The sequence below is a fragment of the Lolium perenne genome, chromosome 1 (assembly GCF_019359855.2).
Source record: "Lolium perenne isolate Kyuss_39 chromosome 1, Kyuss_2.0, whole genome shotgun sequence".
Lineage (NCBI taxonomy): Eukaryota > Viridiplantae > Streptophyta > Magnoliopsida > Poales > Poaceae > Lolium > Lolium perenne.
Window position 1 is genome coordinate 43,087,573 of NC_067244.2, and position 18,506 is coordinate 43,106,078.

Sequence of the window (18,506 nt, forward strand, 5' to 3'; positions counted from 1 at the left end):
GCGAGATGTAGTGCGGCGCAACACCAGGGATTCCGGTGCCAACGTGGAACCTCCACAACATAACCAAAGTACTTTGCCCCAACGAAACAGTGAGGTTGTCAATCTCACCGGCTTGCTGTAACAAAGGATTAGATGTATAGTGTGGATCATGATTGTTTGCAGAGAATAGTAGAACAAGTATTGCAGTGGATTGTATTCAATGTAAAAGAATGGACCGGGGTCCACAGTTCACTAGAGGTGTCTCTCCCATAAGATAAATAGCATGTTGGGTGAACAAATTACAGTTGGGCAATTGACAAATAGAGAGGGCATGACAATGCACATACATGATATGATGAGTATTGTGAGATTTAATTGGGCATTACGACAAAGTACATAGACCGCTATCCAGCATGCATCTATGCCTAAAAAGTCCACCTTCAGGTTATCATCCGAACCCCTTCCAGTATTAAGTTGCAAACAACAGACAATTGCATTAAGTATGGTGCGTAATGTAATCAATAACTACATCCTCGGACATAGTGATGTCAACTTCCCCCTCCTTTTCCTGTAGATAGTGTTGGGCCTCCAAGAGCAGAGGTTTGTAGAACAGCAGCAAGTTTTCCCTTAAGTGGATCACCTAAGGTTTATCGAACTCAGGGAGGAAGAGGTCAAAGATATCCCTCTCATGCAACCCTGCAACCACAAAGCAAGAAGTCTCTTGTGTCCCCAACACACCTAATAGGTGCACTAGTTCGGCGAAGAGATAGTGAAATACAGGTGGTATGAATAAGTATGAGCAAGAGCAACGGTGCCGTAAAAATAGCTTGCTGGCGTGTAGTTGATGGTGGTAGTATTGCAGCAGTAGTAACGCAGTAAAACAGTAAACAAGCAGCGATAGCAGTATTTAGGAACAAGGCCTAGGGATTACACTTTCACTAGTGGACACTCTCAACATTGATCACATAACAGAATAGATAAATGCATACTCTACACTCTTGTTGGATGATGAACACATTGCGTAGGATTACACGAACCCTCAATGCCGGAGTTAACAAGCTCCACAATAATGCTCATATTTTAGTAACCTTTAGTGTAAGATAGATCAAAAGACTAAACCAAGTACTAGCATAGCATGCACACTGTCACCTTCATGCATATGTAGGAGGAATAGATCACATCAATATTATCATAGCAATAGTTAACTTCGCAATCTACAAGAGATCATGATCATAGCATGAACCAAGTACTAACACGGTGCACACACTGTCACCTTTACACACGTGCAGGAGGAATAGAACTACTTTAATAACTTTGCTAGAGTAGCACATAGATAGTAGTGATACAAAACTCATATGAATCTCAATCATGTAAAGCAGCTCATGAGATTATTGTATTGAGGTATATGGGAGAGAGATGAACCACATAGCTACAGCGGAGCCCTCAGCCTCAGGGGTGGATTACTCCCTCCTCATCATGGAGGCAGCGATGGCGGTGAAGATGGCGGTGAAGACGGCGGTGGAGATGGCTCCGGGGGCAATTCCCCGTCCGGCAGGTGCCGAACAGAGAGTTCGTCCCCCCGAATTGGAGTTTCGCGACGGTGGCGGCGTCCCTGGAGTCTTTCTGGAGTTTCGTCAATTGGTACTGCGTTTTTAGGTCGAAAGGGCTTTTATAGGCGAAGAGGCGGCGCAGGGGGGCACCTGGGGGCGCCACACCCTAGGCCGGCGCGGCCTAGGCCTGGCCCGCGCCGCCATGTGGTGTGGTGGCCCCCTGGCCCCTCTCCGACTCTTCTTCGGTGTTCTGGACGCTTCCGGGAAAAATAGGAGGTTTGGCGTTGATTTCGTCCAATTCCGAGAATATTGCCCGAACAGCCTTTCTGGAACCAAAAACAGCAGAAAACAGAACTGCACCGTGGCATCTTGTTAATAGGTTAGTTCCGGAAAATGCATGAAAATGATATAAAGTGTGAACAAAACATGTTGGTATTGTCATAAAACAAGCATGGAACATCGGAAATTATAGATACGTTGGAGACGTATCAGCATTCCCAAGCTTAGTTCCTACTCGTCCTCGAGTAGGTAAACGATAAAAGATAATTTCTGAGGTGACATGCCATCATAACCTTGATCATACTATTTGTAAAGCATATGAGATGAATGCAGCGATTCGAAACAATGTAAATGCAATGAGTAAACAAGTGAATCATATAGCAAAGACTTTTCATGAATAGTACTTCAAGACAAGCATCAATAAGTCTTGAATAAGAGTTAACTCATAAAGCAATAATTCATAGTAAAAGCATTGAAGCAACACAAAGGAAGATTAAGTTTCAGCGGTTGCTTTCAACTCATAACATGTATATCTCATGGATATTGTCAACATAGAGTAATATAACAAGTGCAATAAGCAAATATGTAGGAATCAATGCACAGTTCACACAAGTGTTTGCTTCTTGAGGTGGAGAGAAATAGGTGAACTGACTCAACATTGAAAGTAAAAGAATGGTCCTCCATAGAGGAAAAGCATCGATTGCTATATTTGTGCTAGAGCTTTTATTTTGAAAACATGAAACAATTTTGTCAACGGTAGTAATAAAGCATATGTATCATGTAAATTATATCTTACAAGTTGCAAGCCTCATGCATAGTATACTAATAGTGCCCGCACCTTGTCCTAATTAGCTTGGACTACCGGATCATCACAATGCACATGTTTCAACCAAGTGTCACAAAGGGGTACCTCTATGCCGCCTGTACAAAGGTCTAAGGAGAAAGCTCGCATTGGATTTCTCGCTATTGATTATTCTCAACTTAGACATCCATACCGGGACAACATAGACAACAGATAATGGACTCCTCTTTTATGCATAAGCATGTAACAACAATTAATAATTTTCTCATATGAGATTGAGGATATATGTCCAAAACTGAAACTTCCACCATGGATCATGGCTTTAGTTAGCGGCCCAATGTTCTTCTCTAACAATATGCATGCTTAACCATAAGGTGGTAGATCTCTCTTACTTCAGACAAGACGAACATGCATAGCAACTCACATGAAATTCAACAAAGAGTAGTTGATGGCGTCCCCAGTGAACATGGTTATCGCACAACAAGCAACTTAATAAGAGATAAAGTGCATAATTACATATTCAATACCACAATAGTTTTTAAGCTATTTGTCCCATGAGCTATATATTGCAAAGGTGAATGATGGAATTTTAAAGGTAGCACTCAAGCAATTTACTTTGGAATGGCGGAAAATACCATGTAGTAGGTAGGTATGGTGGACACAAATGGCATAGTGTTGTTTGGCTCAAGGATTTGGATGCATGAGAAGTATTCCCTCTCGATACAAGGTTTAGGCTAGCAAGGTTGTTTGAAGCAAACACAAGCATGAACTAGTACAGCAAAACTCACATAGAAGACATATTACAAGCATTATAAAACTATACATCGTCTTCCTTGTTGTTCAAACATCTTACTAGAAAATATCTAGACTCTAGAGAAACCACTCATGCAAACCCAAATTTTAACAAGCTCTATGTATTTCCTCACTAATGGGTGCAAGGTATATGATGCAAGAGCTTAAACAAGAGCACAACAATTGCCAAGTATCACATTATTCAAGACATCACACCAATTTCTACATGTAGCATTTTCCAATTCCAACCATATAATAATTTAACGAAGCAGTTTCAACCTTCGCCATGAATATTATGAGCTAAGAACACATGTGTTCATACGAACCAGCGGAGCGTGTCTCTCTCCCACACAAGCATTTATTCAAACACAAACAAAAACAAAAGCATACATACGCTCCAAGTAAAGCACATAAGATGTGACCGAATAAAAATATAGTTTCAAGAGAAGGAACCTGATAATTTGTCGATGAAGAAGGGGATGCCTTGGGCATCCCCAAGCTTAGACGCTTGAGTCTTCTTGAAATATGCAGGGATGAACCACCGGGGCATCCCCAAGCTTAGAGCTTTCACTCTTCTTGATCATAGTATATCATCCTCCTTTCTTGACCCTTGAAAACTTCCTCCACACCAAACTCGAAACAACTCATTAGAGGGTTAGTGCACAATAAAAATTAACATATTCGGAGGTGACACAATCATTCTTAACACTTCTGGACATTGCATAATGCTACTGGACATTAGTGGATCAAAGAAATTCATCCAACATAGCAAAAGAGGCAATGCGAAATAAAAGGCAGAATCTGTCAAAACAGAACAGTTCGTATTGACGAATTTTAAAATGGCAACAGACTTGCTCAAATGAAAATGCTCAAATTGAATGAAAGTTGCGTACATATCTGAGGATCATGCAAGTAAATTGGCTTAATTTTCTGAGCTACCTACAGGGAGGTGGACCCAGATTCGTGACAGCAAAGAAATCTGGAACTGCGCAGTAATCCAAATCTAGTACTTACTTTTCTATCAACGGCTTTACTTGGCACAACAAAACACAAAACTAAGATAAGGAGAGGTTGCTACAGTAGTAAACAACTTCCAAGACACAAATATAAAACAAAGTACTGTAGCAAAATAACACATGGGTTATCTCCCAAGAAGTTCTTTCTTTATAGCCATTAAGATGGGCTCAGCAGTTTTAATAATCCATTCGCGGGAAATAGTATTTGAAGCAAAAGAGAGCTTCAAGAGGCAAATTCAAAACAAATTTAAGTCTAACATGCTTCCTATGAAGAGGAATCTTGTACACAAATGAATTCATGAAGAGCAAAGTGACAAGCATAAGAGGATAAAACACGAGTAACTTCAAGATTCTCAACATAAAGAGGGGAAACTTAATATTATTAAGATGCATATAACCATATTTCCCTCTCTCATAATAACTTTCAGTAGCATCATTGATGAAATCCACAATATACCCATCACTTAAAACATTCTTATCATGGTTCATATGCATAGAAGTATCATTAATTTTGGCATAAGAAGAGTTATTCTCATTAATAGTAATTGGAGCAAGATTATTATCAAGAATTTGAACATGGTAAACACGTTGCATATTAAAAGAATTGTTTTTGGTAATCCAATCATGACTATGACAAGTTTCATAAGGATAATTATAACCTATATCATAGCATTCTTTATAATAATCATCAAAGATCGGAGGCACAGTGTCATCATAAGAAATAGAATAGTTATCTTTCACAATGGTTTATCTATGACCATACCATCATTGTTATTAGAAGGAGATGTATCAAACACATAATGATCAGTAGCAAAAGGATTTTCAAACACCTCTTCCCCAAGCTTACAGCTTTCTATATTATTATGGGAGGAAGCATGGATAGCACTGACACTATGGCAATTATTATCATCATTTTCAGAATTAGTTTCCCAGAGATTTGCAATATCAAAAGTAGTGTGTTCATTCAAATCATGATTGCTAATGTATGTAAAGGGCATAGGAAGATCATCGTATTCAGATTCATTATCACAATAATCATTAGGAGCAACATACTTACGGTTACCTAGCGTTATCTCATTCACGCGAGGATACGCCGTTACCTCTTTCTTTTTATTCTCCTTCTTCTTCTTCTTCTTCTTCATTCCCTTCTTCTTCTTCTTCTTCTCTTCCTTCTCCTCATTTCCTTCTTTAGGAGGAAGAGGCTTGAAGGGTAGCTTGTCCGCATAACCTGATTTACTTCCAGAAACAATAGAAGAAACTTGGAAGGATTCCTCCTTTTCATTAATTAGTTCAAAACACATGGCGGTCCTATCATATTTTGGCAAAGTGTCGTCTTCTAAAATATTTTGTATGTAAGTATTTGTATGGCTATTATCAATGCAATAAGAAAAACACCCATGCAGGACATCATCAATATCAAGATCACTCATATATAACAAAGAGATTTTTCTCGACAGTTCTTCACACCCTAAAAATAAAGTAAGTTCATCATGCTGATTAGGAGTAATTTCATCATCACAATACAAATTTGCAGCACTCATTGGGTTCAAATTATCATTGGAGGAGCATTGAAAATTAAAATGACCCACTTCATGGCAAACTTCACAAATAAAAGGATAGAGGGCACAAACTTTTTTACCAAGATCATCTAGAGCCCTAAGCCACTTTCTAGTTTTTTCATTAATATGATGGATGCAATATTCATCTTTGACTTGATTAATTCCACAGGGTCTATGCATTCCACAAAAATTAACATGCTTATAAGAAATAGCATTCTTAGGAGTTTGAGCATGCTTATTGCAATAATTAACAACAATTTCATTCTTCATGCAAGCCTCTTTAAAAGGTTCATGATACTTATCAAAATTCTTCTTAGGCAATTCAAAATGAGAAGCAAAGGATTTATAAAGATTTGCAGCAACTTGAGAGTCAAGACCATAAGTAGCACTCATATTTCGAAATTTATCGGTATCCATAAAGGCTTCAATGCATTCATAATCATAATTTATACCTGACTCTTTACCTTTGTCGTTCTCCCATCCTTCAGCGTTGTCCTCAATCCGATCAAGAAGATCCCACCTAGCTTCAATCTCCTTGCTTGTGAAAGATCCCTCCGAACAGGCATCCAGATAGTCCTTGTGTTGTCCTGAAAGTCTCGCATAAAAATTGTTAACAATAACATTACGGGGGAGCTCATGAATGGGACATTTGAGCATTAGTGACTTTAGTCTCCCCCACGCTTGAGAAATACTCTCTCCATCACGAGGATAAAAGTTATAAATATAATTCCTATCAATATGCACTTCATGAGGAGGATAAAATTTAGAATAAAACCGGGGCGCAATATCATTCCATTCAAGAGAATCCCCATTATCCAGTAATTTATACCAATGCGCTGCTTTACCAGACAGCGATATAGAGAATAGTTTCTTCCTCACTTCATCCATAGAGATACCTGCACACTTGAATAACCCGCATAATTCGTGCAAAAACAGTAGATGATCTCTAGGATGGACAGTTCCATCCCCTTTATAGTGGTTGTCCATAACACATTCGATAATTTTCATAGGTATTTTATACGGAATACTTTCAGCAGGTGGATTTAAAATATCAGAAACATCATTAGAGTTATCGCATATGGGAGATAAAGCATTATCAGAGCAAAATATTTCTTCCAAAGCTGAGGAGCAAAAAAGATTATTCTTATATAAACTAGCTTCCCCAAGCTTAGACTTATCCATAGTATTAGCAGTAATTGCATTCATACTAATAACATCGCTACTAGCATGCAAATAAGGTTCCATAGGTTTTTTAATTTTCGCATCAAACAATTCTAAATCAGGAAAAAGATTAAAAAGCTCACCAATTTTTTTGTTGTTTTCCATTATGCCTAACTAGTGTAAACAAGAAACAAAAAGATGCAATTGCAGGATCTAAAGGAAATAGCTTCGAGCACAAACACAATGGCGCCAGAAAAGTACTTTACCTGGAACCGAAGTATGAGTGCCTTTTACCTTTCCTCCCCGGCAACGGCGCCAGAAAAGTGCTTGATGTCTACTTCCTCCTTTTCCTGTGAGATGTTGTTGGGCCTCCAAGAGCAGAGGTTTGTAGAACAGCAGCAAGTTTTCCCTTAAGTGGATCACCCAAGGTTTATCGAACTCAGGGAGGAAGAGGTCAAAGATATCCCTCTCATGCAACCCTGCAACCACAAAGCAAGAAGTCTCTTGTGTCCCCAACACACCTAATAGGTGCACTAGTTCGGCGAAGAGATAGTGAAATACAGGTGGTATGAATAAGTATGAGCAGTAGCAACGGTGCCAGAAAATAGCTTGCTGGCGTGTAGTTGATGGTGGTAGTATTGCAGCAGTAGTAACGCTTGATAAACAAGAAACAAGCAGCGATAGCAGTATTTAGGAACAAGGCCTAGGGATTACACTTTCACTAGTGGACACTCTCAACATTGATCACATAACAGAATAGATAAATGCATACTCTACACTCTTGTTGGATGATGAACACATTGCGTAGGATTACACGAACCCTCAATGCCGGAGTTAACAAGCTCCACAATAATGCTCATATTTTAGTAACCTTTAGTGTAAGATAGATCAAAAGACTAAACCAAGTACTAGCATAGCATGCACACTGTCACCTTCATGCATATGTAGGAGGAATAGATCACATCAATATTATCATAGCAATAGTTAACTTCGCAATCTACAAGAGATCATGATCATAGCATAAACCAAGTACTAACACGGTGCACACACTGTCACCTTTACACACGTGCAGGAGGAATAGAACTACTTTAATAACTTTGCTAGAGTAGCACATAGATAGTAGTGATACAAAACTCATATGAATCTCAATCATGTAAAGCAGCTCATGAGATTATTGTATTGAGGTATATGGGAGAGAGATGAACCACATAGCTACAGCGGAGCCCTCAGCCTCAGGGGTGGATTACTCCCTCCTCATCATGGAGGCAGCGATGGCGGTGAAGATGGCGGTGAAGACGGCGGTGGAGATGGCTCCGGGGGCAATTCCCCGTCCGACAGGGTGCCGAAACAGAGTTCTGTCCCCCGAATTGGAGTTTCGCGACGGTGGCGGCGCCCCTGGAGTCTTTCTGGAGTTTCGTCAAGTGGTACTGCGTTTTTAGGTCGAAAGGGCTTTTATAGGCGAAGAGGCGGCGCAGGGGGGCACCTGGGGGCGCCACACCCTAGGCCGGCGCGGCCTAGGCCTGGCCCGCGCCGCCATGTGGTGTGGTGGCCCCCTGGCCCCTCTCCGACTCTTCTTCGGTGTTCTGGACGCTTCCGGGAAAAATAGGAGGTTTGGCGTTGATTTCGTCCAATTCCGAGAATATTGCCCGAACAGCCTTTCTGGAACCAAAAACAGCAGAAAACAGGAACTGGCACTGTGGCATCTTGTTAATAGGTTAGTTCCGGAAAATGCATGAAAATGATATAAAGTGTGAACAAAACATGTTGGTATTGTCATAAAACAAGCATGGAACATCGGAAATTATAGATACGTTGGAGACGTATCACATAGCATCAATGTTTTATCCCTAGTGGCAACAGCACATCCATAACCTTAGAGGTTTCTGTCACTCCCCCAGATTCACGGAGACATGAACCCACTATCGAGCATAAATACTCCCTCTTGGAGTTACTAGCAAAAACTTGGCCAGAGCCTCTACTAATAACGGAGAGCATGCAAGATCATAAACAACACATAGGTAATAGATTGATAATCAACATAACATAGTATTCTCTATCCATCGGATCCCAACAAACACAACATATAGCATTACAGATAGATGATCTTGATCATGTTAGGCAGCTCACAAGATCCGACAATGAAGCATAATGAGGAGAAGACAACCATCTAGCTACTGCTATGGACCCATAGTCCAGGGGTGAACTACTCACTCATCACTCCGGAGGCGACCATGGCGGTGTAGAGTCCTCCGGGAGATGAATCCCCTCTCCGGCAGGGTGCCGGAGGCGATCTCCTGAATCCCCCGAGATGGGATTGGCGGCGGCGGCGTCTCTGGAAGGTTTTCCGTATCGTGGCTCTCGGTACTGGGGGTTTCGCGACGAAGACTATATGTAGGCGGAAGGGCAGGTCAGGGGGCCACACGAGGGGCCCAGACGACAGGCCGGCGCGGCCAGGGCTTGGGCCGCGCCGCCCTGGTGTCTGGCCACCTCGTGGCCCCACTTCGTCTCCTCTTCGGTCTTCTGGAAGCTTCGTGTGAAAATAGGCCCCTGGGCGTTGATTTCGTCCAATTCCGAGAATATTTCCTTACTAGGATTTCTGAAACCAAAAACAGCAGAAAACAGCAACTGGCTCTTCGGCATCTCGTTAATAGGTTAGTGCCGGAAAATGCATAAATATGACATAAAGTATGCATAAAATATGTAGATATCATCAATAATGTAGCATGGAACATAAGAAATTATCGATACGTCGGAGACATATCAGCATCCCCAAGCTTAATTTCTGCTCGTCCCGAGCAGGTAAACGATAACAAAGATAATTTCTGGAGTGACATGCCATCATAACCTTGATCATACTATTGTAAGCATATGTAATGAATGCAGCGATCAAAACAATGTAAATGACATGAGTAAACAAATGAATCATATAGCAAAGACTTTTCATGAATAGTACTTCAAGACAAGCATCAATAAGTCTTGCATAAGAGTTAACTCATAAAGCAATAATTCATAGTAGAGGCATTGAAGCAACACAAAGGAAGATGAAGTTTCAGCGGTTGCTTTCAACTTATAACATGTATATCTCATGGATATTGTCAACATAGAGTAATATAACAAGTGCAATATGCAAGTACGTAGGAATCAATGCACAGTTCACACAAGTGTTTGCTTCTTGAGGTGGAGAGAAATAGGTGAACTGACTGAACAACAAAAGTAAAAGAAAGGTCCTTCAAAGAGGAAAGCATTGATTGCTATATTTGTGCTAGAGCTTTGGTTTTGAAAACAAGAAACAATTTTGTCAATGGTAGTAATAAAGCATATGTGTTATGTAAATTATATCTTACAAGTTGCAAGCCTCATGCATAGTATACTAATAGTGCCCGCACCTTGTCCTAATTAGCTCGGATTACCTGGATTATCATCGCAATGCATATGTTTTAACCAAGTGTCACAAAGGGGTACCTCTATGCCGCATGTACAAAGGTCTAAGGAGAAAGCTCGCATCGGATTTCTCGCTATTGATTATTCTCAACTTAGACATCCATACCGGGACAAAATAGACAACAGATAATGGACTCCTCTTTTATGCATAAGCATGTAGCAACAATTAATTTTCTCATATGAGATTGAGGATATTTGTCCAAAACTGAAACTTCCACCATGGATCATGGCTTTAGTTAGCGGCCCAATGTTCTTCTATAACATGAGAGTGGATTTGGTAACCGCGTGTATACGTGAGCACGCAGCCATTAGCGTTGGATTTGCTTTAAGATGCGTGCCTCACAAACGGAGCCAAACGACGCGGGGCAAACAAACTAGTACTCCCATCGCTCTCAACCAATCGATTCATATACAGTTAGACAAATTATCCCATCGCTCTCAACCACTCCTTCCCTTCCAACCACCGGCGGCTGGCGCATCCCGCCCGACCTCCCCACCTCCGGCCCCCAGCTCCGCGTCCTCCACCTCGACAACTGCAGCCTGGTCGGCCCCATGCCGCCCGCCCTCGGCGCCATGACCACCCTCCAGGCGCTCATGCTCGCCTACAACAACCTCACCGGCGCCATCCCGCCCACCTTCTCCTCCTCCACGATCCAAACCCTCTGGCTCAACAACCAGCGCGGCGAGGCGGCGCACCTCTCGGGCCCGCTCGATGCGCTCGCCGGCATGTCCCGCCTCCAACAGGCCTGGCTGCACGGGAACCAGTTCTCGGGCCCCATCCCCGACGCCATCGCCAACCTCACCCAGCTCACGCAGCTCTGGCTCAATTGCAACCGCCTCGTCGGCCTCGTGCCGCCCGCCCGCCGTCACCTCCCTGCCGCTGCTCCGCGACCTCCGGCTGGACGACAACAGCCTCGTCGGCCCGACCCCCGCGCTGCTCGCCCGCGGCGCCAACGTCAGCTTCTTCCACAACGACTTCTGCGGCACGGCGTGCGCGCCCGACGTCACCCCGCTGCTCTCCTTCCTCGCCGGCGTCTGCTTCCCGCAGCGGCTCGCCAAGTCCTGGGTCGGGAACGACCCCTGCAAGGACTGGCTCGGCGTCTCCTGCTACCAGGTGGTAGTCACCGTGCTGGCTCTCGTCTCGCTGGGGGCCGTGATTGTATTTGTTAGCTGAACTAACCGTGATTGTATTTGTTAGCTAGTAACCCTCGGAAACCAATCGATTCATATACAGTTCTAACTATAATTATCTCATGGGGTGAATCGGGTTTAATTAGATAATTTGGGCGCTTACGATTTCATTAGTGCTTATTGTTACTTGGTTAAGGAAAGGATGGAACAAGTTGTAAAAAACAAGTGTATCTGTCGCTGGTAAGGGATGCAGTTTTTTATTCCTCCATGAAGCGGGTCCCACTCGCATGCAATCTAGCATGCTAGCCGACAACGTTGTGCAGCGTTGTGTAGCTCGCTGCTGTGCTTTTCCCTATCACAGATTCGCACGGATTTCACACACTAACGGTAGAGCAAACGACGTTAGACACGTGTCAAGCAAGAAGCGCGTGCTCACGTATACACCCGGTCACCAGGCTTCATCCGTCTATAACATTATGCAATGCTCTAACCATTTTAGTGGTAAATCTCCCTTACTTCAGACAAGACGAACATGCATAGCAACTCACATGATATTCAACAAAGAGTAGTTGATGGCGTCCCCAGGAACATGGTTATCGCACAACAAGCAACTTAATAAGAGATAAAGTGCATAAGTACATATTCAATACCACAATAGTTTTTAGGCTATTTGTCCCATGAGCTATATATTGCAAAGGTAGAGGATAGAAATTTTAAAGGTAGCACTCAAGCAATTTACTTTGTAATGGCGGAGAAATACCATGTAGTAGGTAGGTATGGTGGACACAAATGGCATAGTGGTTGGCTCAAGGATTTGGATGCATGAGAAGTATTCCCTCTCGATACAAGGTTTAGGCTAGCAAGGCTATTTGAAACAAACACAAGGATGAAGCGGTGCAGCAAAACTCACATAAAAGACATATTGTAAACATTATAAGACTCTACACCGTCTTCCTTGTTGTTCAAACTCAATACTAGAAATTATCTAGACCTTAGAGAGACCAATTATGCAAACCAAATTTTAGCATGCTCTATGTATTTATTCATTAATAGGTGCAAAGTATATGATGCAAGAGCTTAAACATGAGCACAACAATTGCCAAGTATCACATTATCCAAGACATTATAGCAATTACTACATGTATCATTTTCCAATTCCAACCATATAACAATTTAACGAAGAAGAAACTTTCGCCATGAATACTATGAGTAAAGCCTAAGGACATATTTGTCCATATGCAACAGCGGAGCGTGTCTCTCTCCCACACAAAGAATGCTAGGATCCATTTTATTCAAACAAAACAAAAACAAAAACAAACAGACGCTCCAAGCAAAGTACATAAGATGTGATGGATTAAAAATATAGTATCACTAGAGGAACCTGATAATGTTATTGATGAAGAAGGGGATGCATTGGGCATCCCCAAGCTTAGACGCTTGAGTCTTCTTGATATATGCAGGGGTGAACCACCAGGGCATCCCCAAGCTTAGAGCTTTCACTCTCCTTGATCATATTGTATCATCTCCCTCTCTTGATCCTTGAAAACTTCCTCCACACCAAACTCAAAACAACTCATTAGAGGGTTAGTGCACAATTAAAATTTACATGTTCAGAGGTGACATGATCATTCTTAACACTTCTGGACATTGCACAAATCTACTGAAAGTCAATGGTATCGAAAAATCCATCAAGCATAGCAAAACAGGCAATGCGAAATAAAAGGCAGAATCTGTCAAAACAGAACAGTTCGTACAGACGAATTTTATTGAGGCACCAGACTTGCTCAAATTAAAATGCTCAAATTGAATGAAAGTTGCGTATATATCTGAGGATCACTCACGTAAATTGGCATAATTTTCTGAGTTACCTACAGAGAATTAGGCCCAGATTCGTGACAGCAAAGAAATCTGTTTCTGCGCAGTAATCCAAATCTAGTATGAACCTTACTATCAACGACTTTACTTGGCACAACAATGCACAAAACTAAGATAAGGAGAGGTTGCTACAGTAGTAACAACTTCCAAGACTCAAATATAAAATAAAAGTACTGTAGTAAAAACATGGGTTGTCTCCCATAAGCGCTTTTCTTTAACGCCTTTCAGCTAGGCGCAGAAAGTGTATATCAAGTATTGTCAAGAGACGAAGTGTCAACATCATAATTTGTTCTAATAATAGAATCAAAGGTAACTTCATTCTCTTTCTAGGGAAGTGTTCCATACCTTTCTTGAGAGGAAATTGATATTTAATATTACCTTCCTTCATGTCAATAATAGCACCAACAGTTCGAAGAAAAGGTCTTCCCAATATAATGGGACAAGATGCATTGCATTCAATATCCAAGACAACAAAATCAACGGGGACAAGGTTATTGTTAATGGTAATGCGAACATTATCAACTCTCCCCAAAGGTTTCTTTGTAGAATGATCAGCAAGATTAACACCCAAATAACAATTTTTCAATGGTGGCAAGTCAAGCATATTATAGATTTTCTTAGGCATAACAGAAATACTTGCACCAAGATCACATAAAGCATTACAATCAAAGTCATTGACCTTCATCTTAATGATGGGCTCCCAACCATCCTCTAGCTTCCTAGGAATAGAACTTTCGCGTTCTAGTTTCTCTTCTCTAGCTTTCATGAGAGCATTTGTAATATGTTTCGTGAAAGCCAAGTTTATAGCACTAGCATTAGGACTCTTAGTAAGTTTTTGTAAGAACTTTATAACTTCAGAGATGTGACAATCATCAAAATCCAAACCATTATAATGTAAAGCAATGGGATCATCATCCCCAATGTTGGAAAAAAATTCAGCAGTTTTATCACAGGCAGTTTCAGCAGTTTTAGCAGTTTCAGGCAGTTTTTCGCGCTTTGCATTAGAAGTGGAAACATTGCCAACACCAATTCTTTTACCATTATTAGTAGGAGGTGCAGCAACATGTGTAGCATTAGCATTACTAGTGGTGGTAATAGTCCAAACTTTAGCTATATTATCTTCTTTTTCATTTTCCTCTCTTTCCCACCTAGCACGCAATTCGGCCATCAATCTTATATTCTCATTAATTCTAACTTGGATGGCATTTGCTGTAATAACAATCTTATTATTATGATTTTCATTAGGCATAACTTTTGATTTCAAAAGATCAACATCGTGACAAGACTATCGACTTTAGAAGCAAGTATATCAATTTTCCCAAGCTTTTCTTCAACAGATTTGTTAAAAGCAGTTTGTGTACTAATAAATTCTTTAAGCATGGCTTCAAGTCCAGGGGGTGAATTCCTATTATTGTTGTAAGAATTCCCATAAGAATTACCATAGCCGTTGCCATTATTATAAGGATATGGCCTATAGTTGTTACTAGAATTGTTCCGGTAAGCATTGTTGTTGAAATTATTATTTTTAATGTAGTTTACATCAACATGTTCTTATTGAGCAACCAATGAAGCTAACGGAACATTATTAGGATCAATTTTAGTCCTATCATTCACAAGCATAGACATAATAGCATCAATCTTATCACTCAAGGAAGAGGTTTCTTCGACAGAATTTACCTTCTTACCTTGTGGAGCTCTTTCCGTGTGCCATTCAGAGTAATTAATCATCATATTATCAAGAAGCTTCGTTGCTTCTCCAAGAGTGATGGACATAAAGGTACCTCCAGCAGCTGAATCCAATAGGTTCCGCGAAGAAAAATTCAGTCCTGCATAAAAGGTTTGGATGATCATCCAAGTAGTCAGTCCATGGGTTGGGCAGTTTTTAACCAAAGATTTCATTCTTTCCCAAGCTTGGGCAACATGCTCATTATCCAATTGTTTAAAATTCATTATGCTACTCCTCAAAGATATAATTTTAGCAGGGGGATAATATCTACCAATAAAAGCATCCTTGCATTTAGTCCATGAATCAATACTATTCTTAGGCAGAGATAGCAACCAATCTTTGGCTCTTCCTCTTAATGAGAAAGGGAACAATTTTAATTTTATTATGTCACCATCTACATCTTTATACTTTTGCATTTCACATAATTCAACAAAATTATTGAGATGGGCAGCAGCATCATCAGAACTAACACTAGAAAATTGCTCTCGCATAACAAGATTCAGTAAAGCAGGTTTAATTTCAAAGAATTCTGCTGTAGTAGCAGGTGGAGCAATAGGTGTGCATAAGAAATCATTATTATTTGTGGTTGTGAAGTCACACAACTTAGTATTTTCAGGAGTACCCATTTTAGCAATAGTAAATAAAGCAAACTAGATAAAGTAAATGCAAGTAACTATTTTTTTGTGTTTTTAATATAGTAAACAAGATAGCAAATAAAGTAAAACTAGCAACTAATTTTTTTGTATTTTGATTTAGTGCAGCAAACAAAGTAGTAAATAAAATAAAGCAAGACAAAAACAAAGTAAAGAGATTGGATTGTGGAGACTCTCCTTGCAGCGTGTCTTGATCTCCCCGGCAACGGCGCCAGAAAATCTGCTTGATACGCGTACATCACGCGTCCGTTGGGAACCCCAAGAGGAAGGTGTGATGCGTACAGCGGCAAGTTTTCCCTCAGTAAGAAACCAAGGTTTATCGAACCAGTAGGAGCCAAGAAGCACGTTGAAGGTTGATGGCAGCGAGATGTAGTGCGGCGCAACACCAGGGATTCCGGCACCAACGTGGAACCTGCACAACACAACCAAAGTACTTTGCCCCAACGAAACAGTGAGGTTGTCAATCTCACCAGCTTGCTGTAACAAAGGATTAGATGTATAGTGTGGATGATGATTGTTTGCAGAGAACAGTAGAACAAGTATTGCAGTGGATTGTATTCAATGTAAAAGAATGGACCGGGGTCCACAGTTCACTAGAGGTGTCTCTCCCATAAGATAAATAGCATGTTGGGTGAACAAATTACAGTTGGGCAATTGACAAATAGAGAGGGCATGACAATGCACATACATGATATGATGAGTATTGTGAGATTTAATTGGGCATTACGACAAAGTACATAGACCGCTATCCAGCATGCATCTATGCCTAAAAAGTCCACCTTCAGGTTATCATCCGAACCCCTTCCAGTATTAAGTTGCAAACAACAGACAATTGCATTAAGTATGGTGCGTAATGTAATCAATAACTACATCCTCGGACATAGCATCAATGTTTTATCCCTAGTGGCAACAGCACATCCATAACCTTAGAGGTTTCTCACTCCCTGCATTCACGGAGACATGAACCCACTATCGAGCATAAATACTCCCTCTTGGAGTATCTAGCAAAAACTTGGCCAGAGCCTCTACTAATAACGGAGAGCATGCAAGATCATAAACAACACATAGGTAATAGATTGATAATCAACATAACATAGTATTCTCTATCCATCGGATCCCAACAAACACAACATATAGCATTACAGATAGATTATCTTGATCATGTTAGGCAGCTCACAAGATCCGACAATGAAGCATAATGAGGAGAAGACAACCATCTAGCTACTGCTATGGACCCATAGTCCAGGGGTGAACTACTCACTCATCACTCCGGAGGCGACCATGGCGGTGTAGAGTCCTCCGGGAGATGAATCCCCTCTCCGGCAGGGTGCCGGAGGCGATCTCCTGAATCCCCCGAGATGGGATTGGCGGCGGCGGCGTCTCTGGAAGGTTTTCCGTATCGTGGCTCTCGGTACTGGGGGTTTCGCGACGAAGACTATATGTAGGCGGAAGGGCAGGTCAGGGGGCCACACGAGGGGCCCAGACGACAGGCCGGCGCGGCCAGGGCTTGGGCCGCGCCGCCCTGGTGTCTGGCCACCTCGTGGCCCCACTTCGTCTCCTCTTTGGTCTTCTGGAAGCTTCATGTGAAAATAGGCCCCTGGGCGTTGATTTCGTCCAATTCCGAGAATATTTCCTTACTAGGATTTCTGAAACCAAAAACAGCAGAAAACAGCAACTGGCTCTTCGGCATCTCGTTAATAGGTTAGTGCCGGAAAATGCATAAATATGACATAAAGTATGCGTAAAACATGTAGATATCATCAATAATGTAGCATGGAACATAAGAAATTATCGATACGTCGGAGACGTATCAATGACAACCACAGTAAGAGGGTTTATATAATGAATATTAGAAACAAGTACGCAACTTATCCGAGAATAAGTTGTATACAAGAGGTTGTATTTGATATGGTCAAGTAACACAAAGCTACTAGGCCATATCAAAACCGGCTCTACTCACACAACTACAACAAATGCAAGGGATGTGAGTAGAATCCATATATATAGAGAAAACTCCCCCACAATGTATGCACGTGTGATGAACATGAATTCATTGCATACATTGTCAAGATTAACCTTTGGGATAGTTTCCACTATATATATACAACCATGCAAGACATACAAATATGGAATGCATGAGAGGCAAAACACTTAAGCACAAACCCAAACTTGAGTATAAAACCATTCCCTTAAACCCTCTAAACTTCTCCCCCATTGGCATCGAGTGCCAAAATGGGTGACAAATTTAGAAAGCCAATATAATGTGAGATCCGCCCCAAGGTGTGCACTTCTCATAATTTGAGTGAAATCAAATGCACATATCCAATGATGAATACTTGAAGGAAGTCAAACTATATTGAGGATCAAAGATTGCATAAGAATAACATGATGGAGAAAGTTTTCACAAATAAAGCAAGCAATCAAAGATCCAATTGGACAAACAAAGATATCATGATAAGAGAGATATAGTGCTCTCAAATAAAATAAGAAAGCTCCCCAAGGTTCGTGCACAATTTATAATGTTTGCATTTGACTACAATAT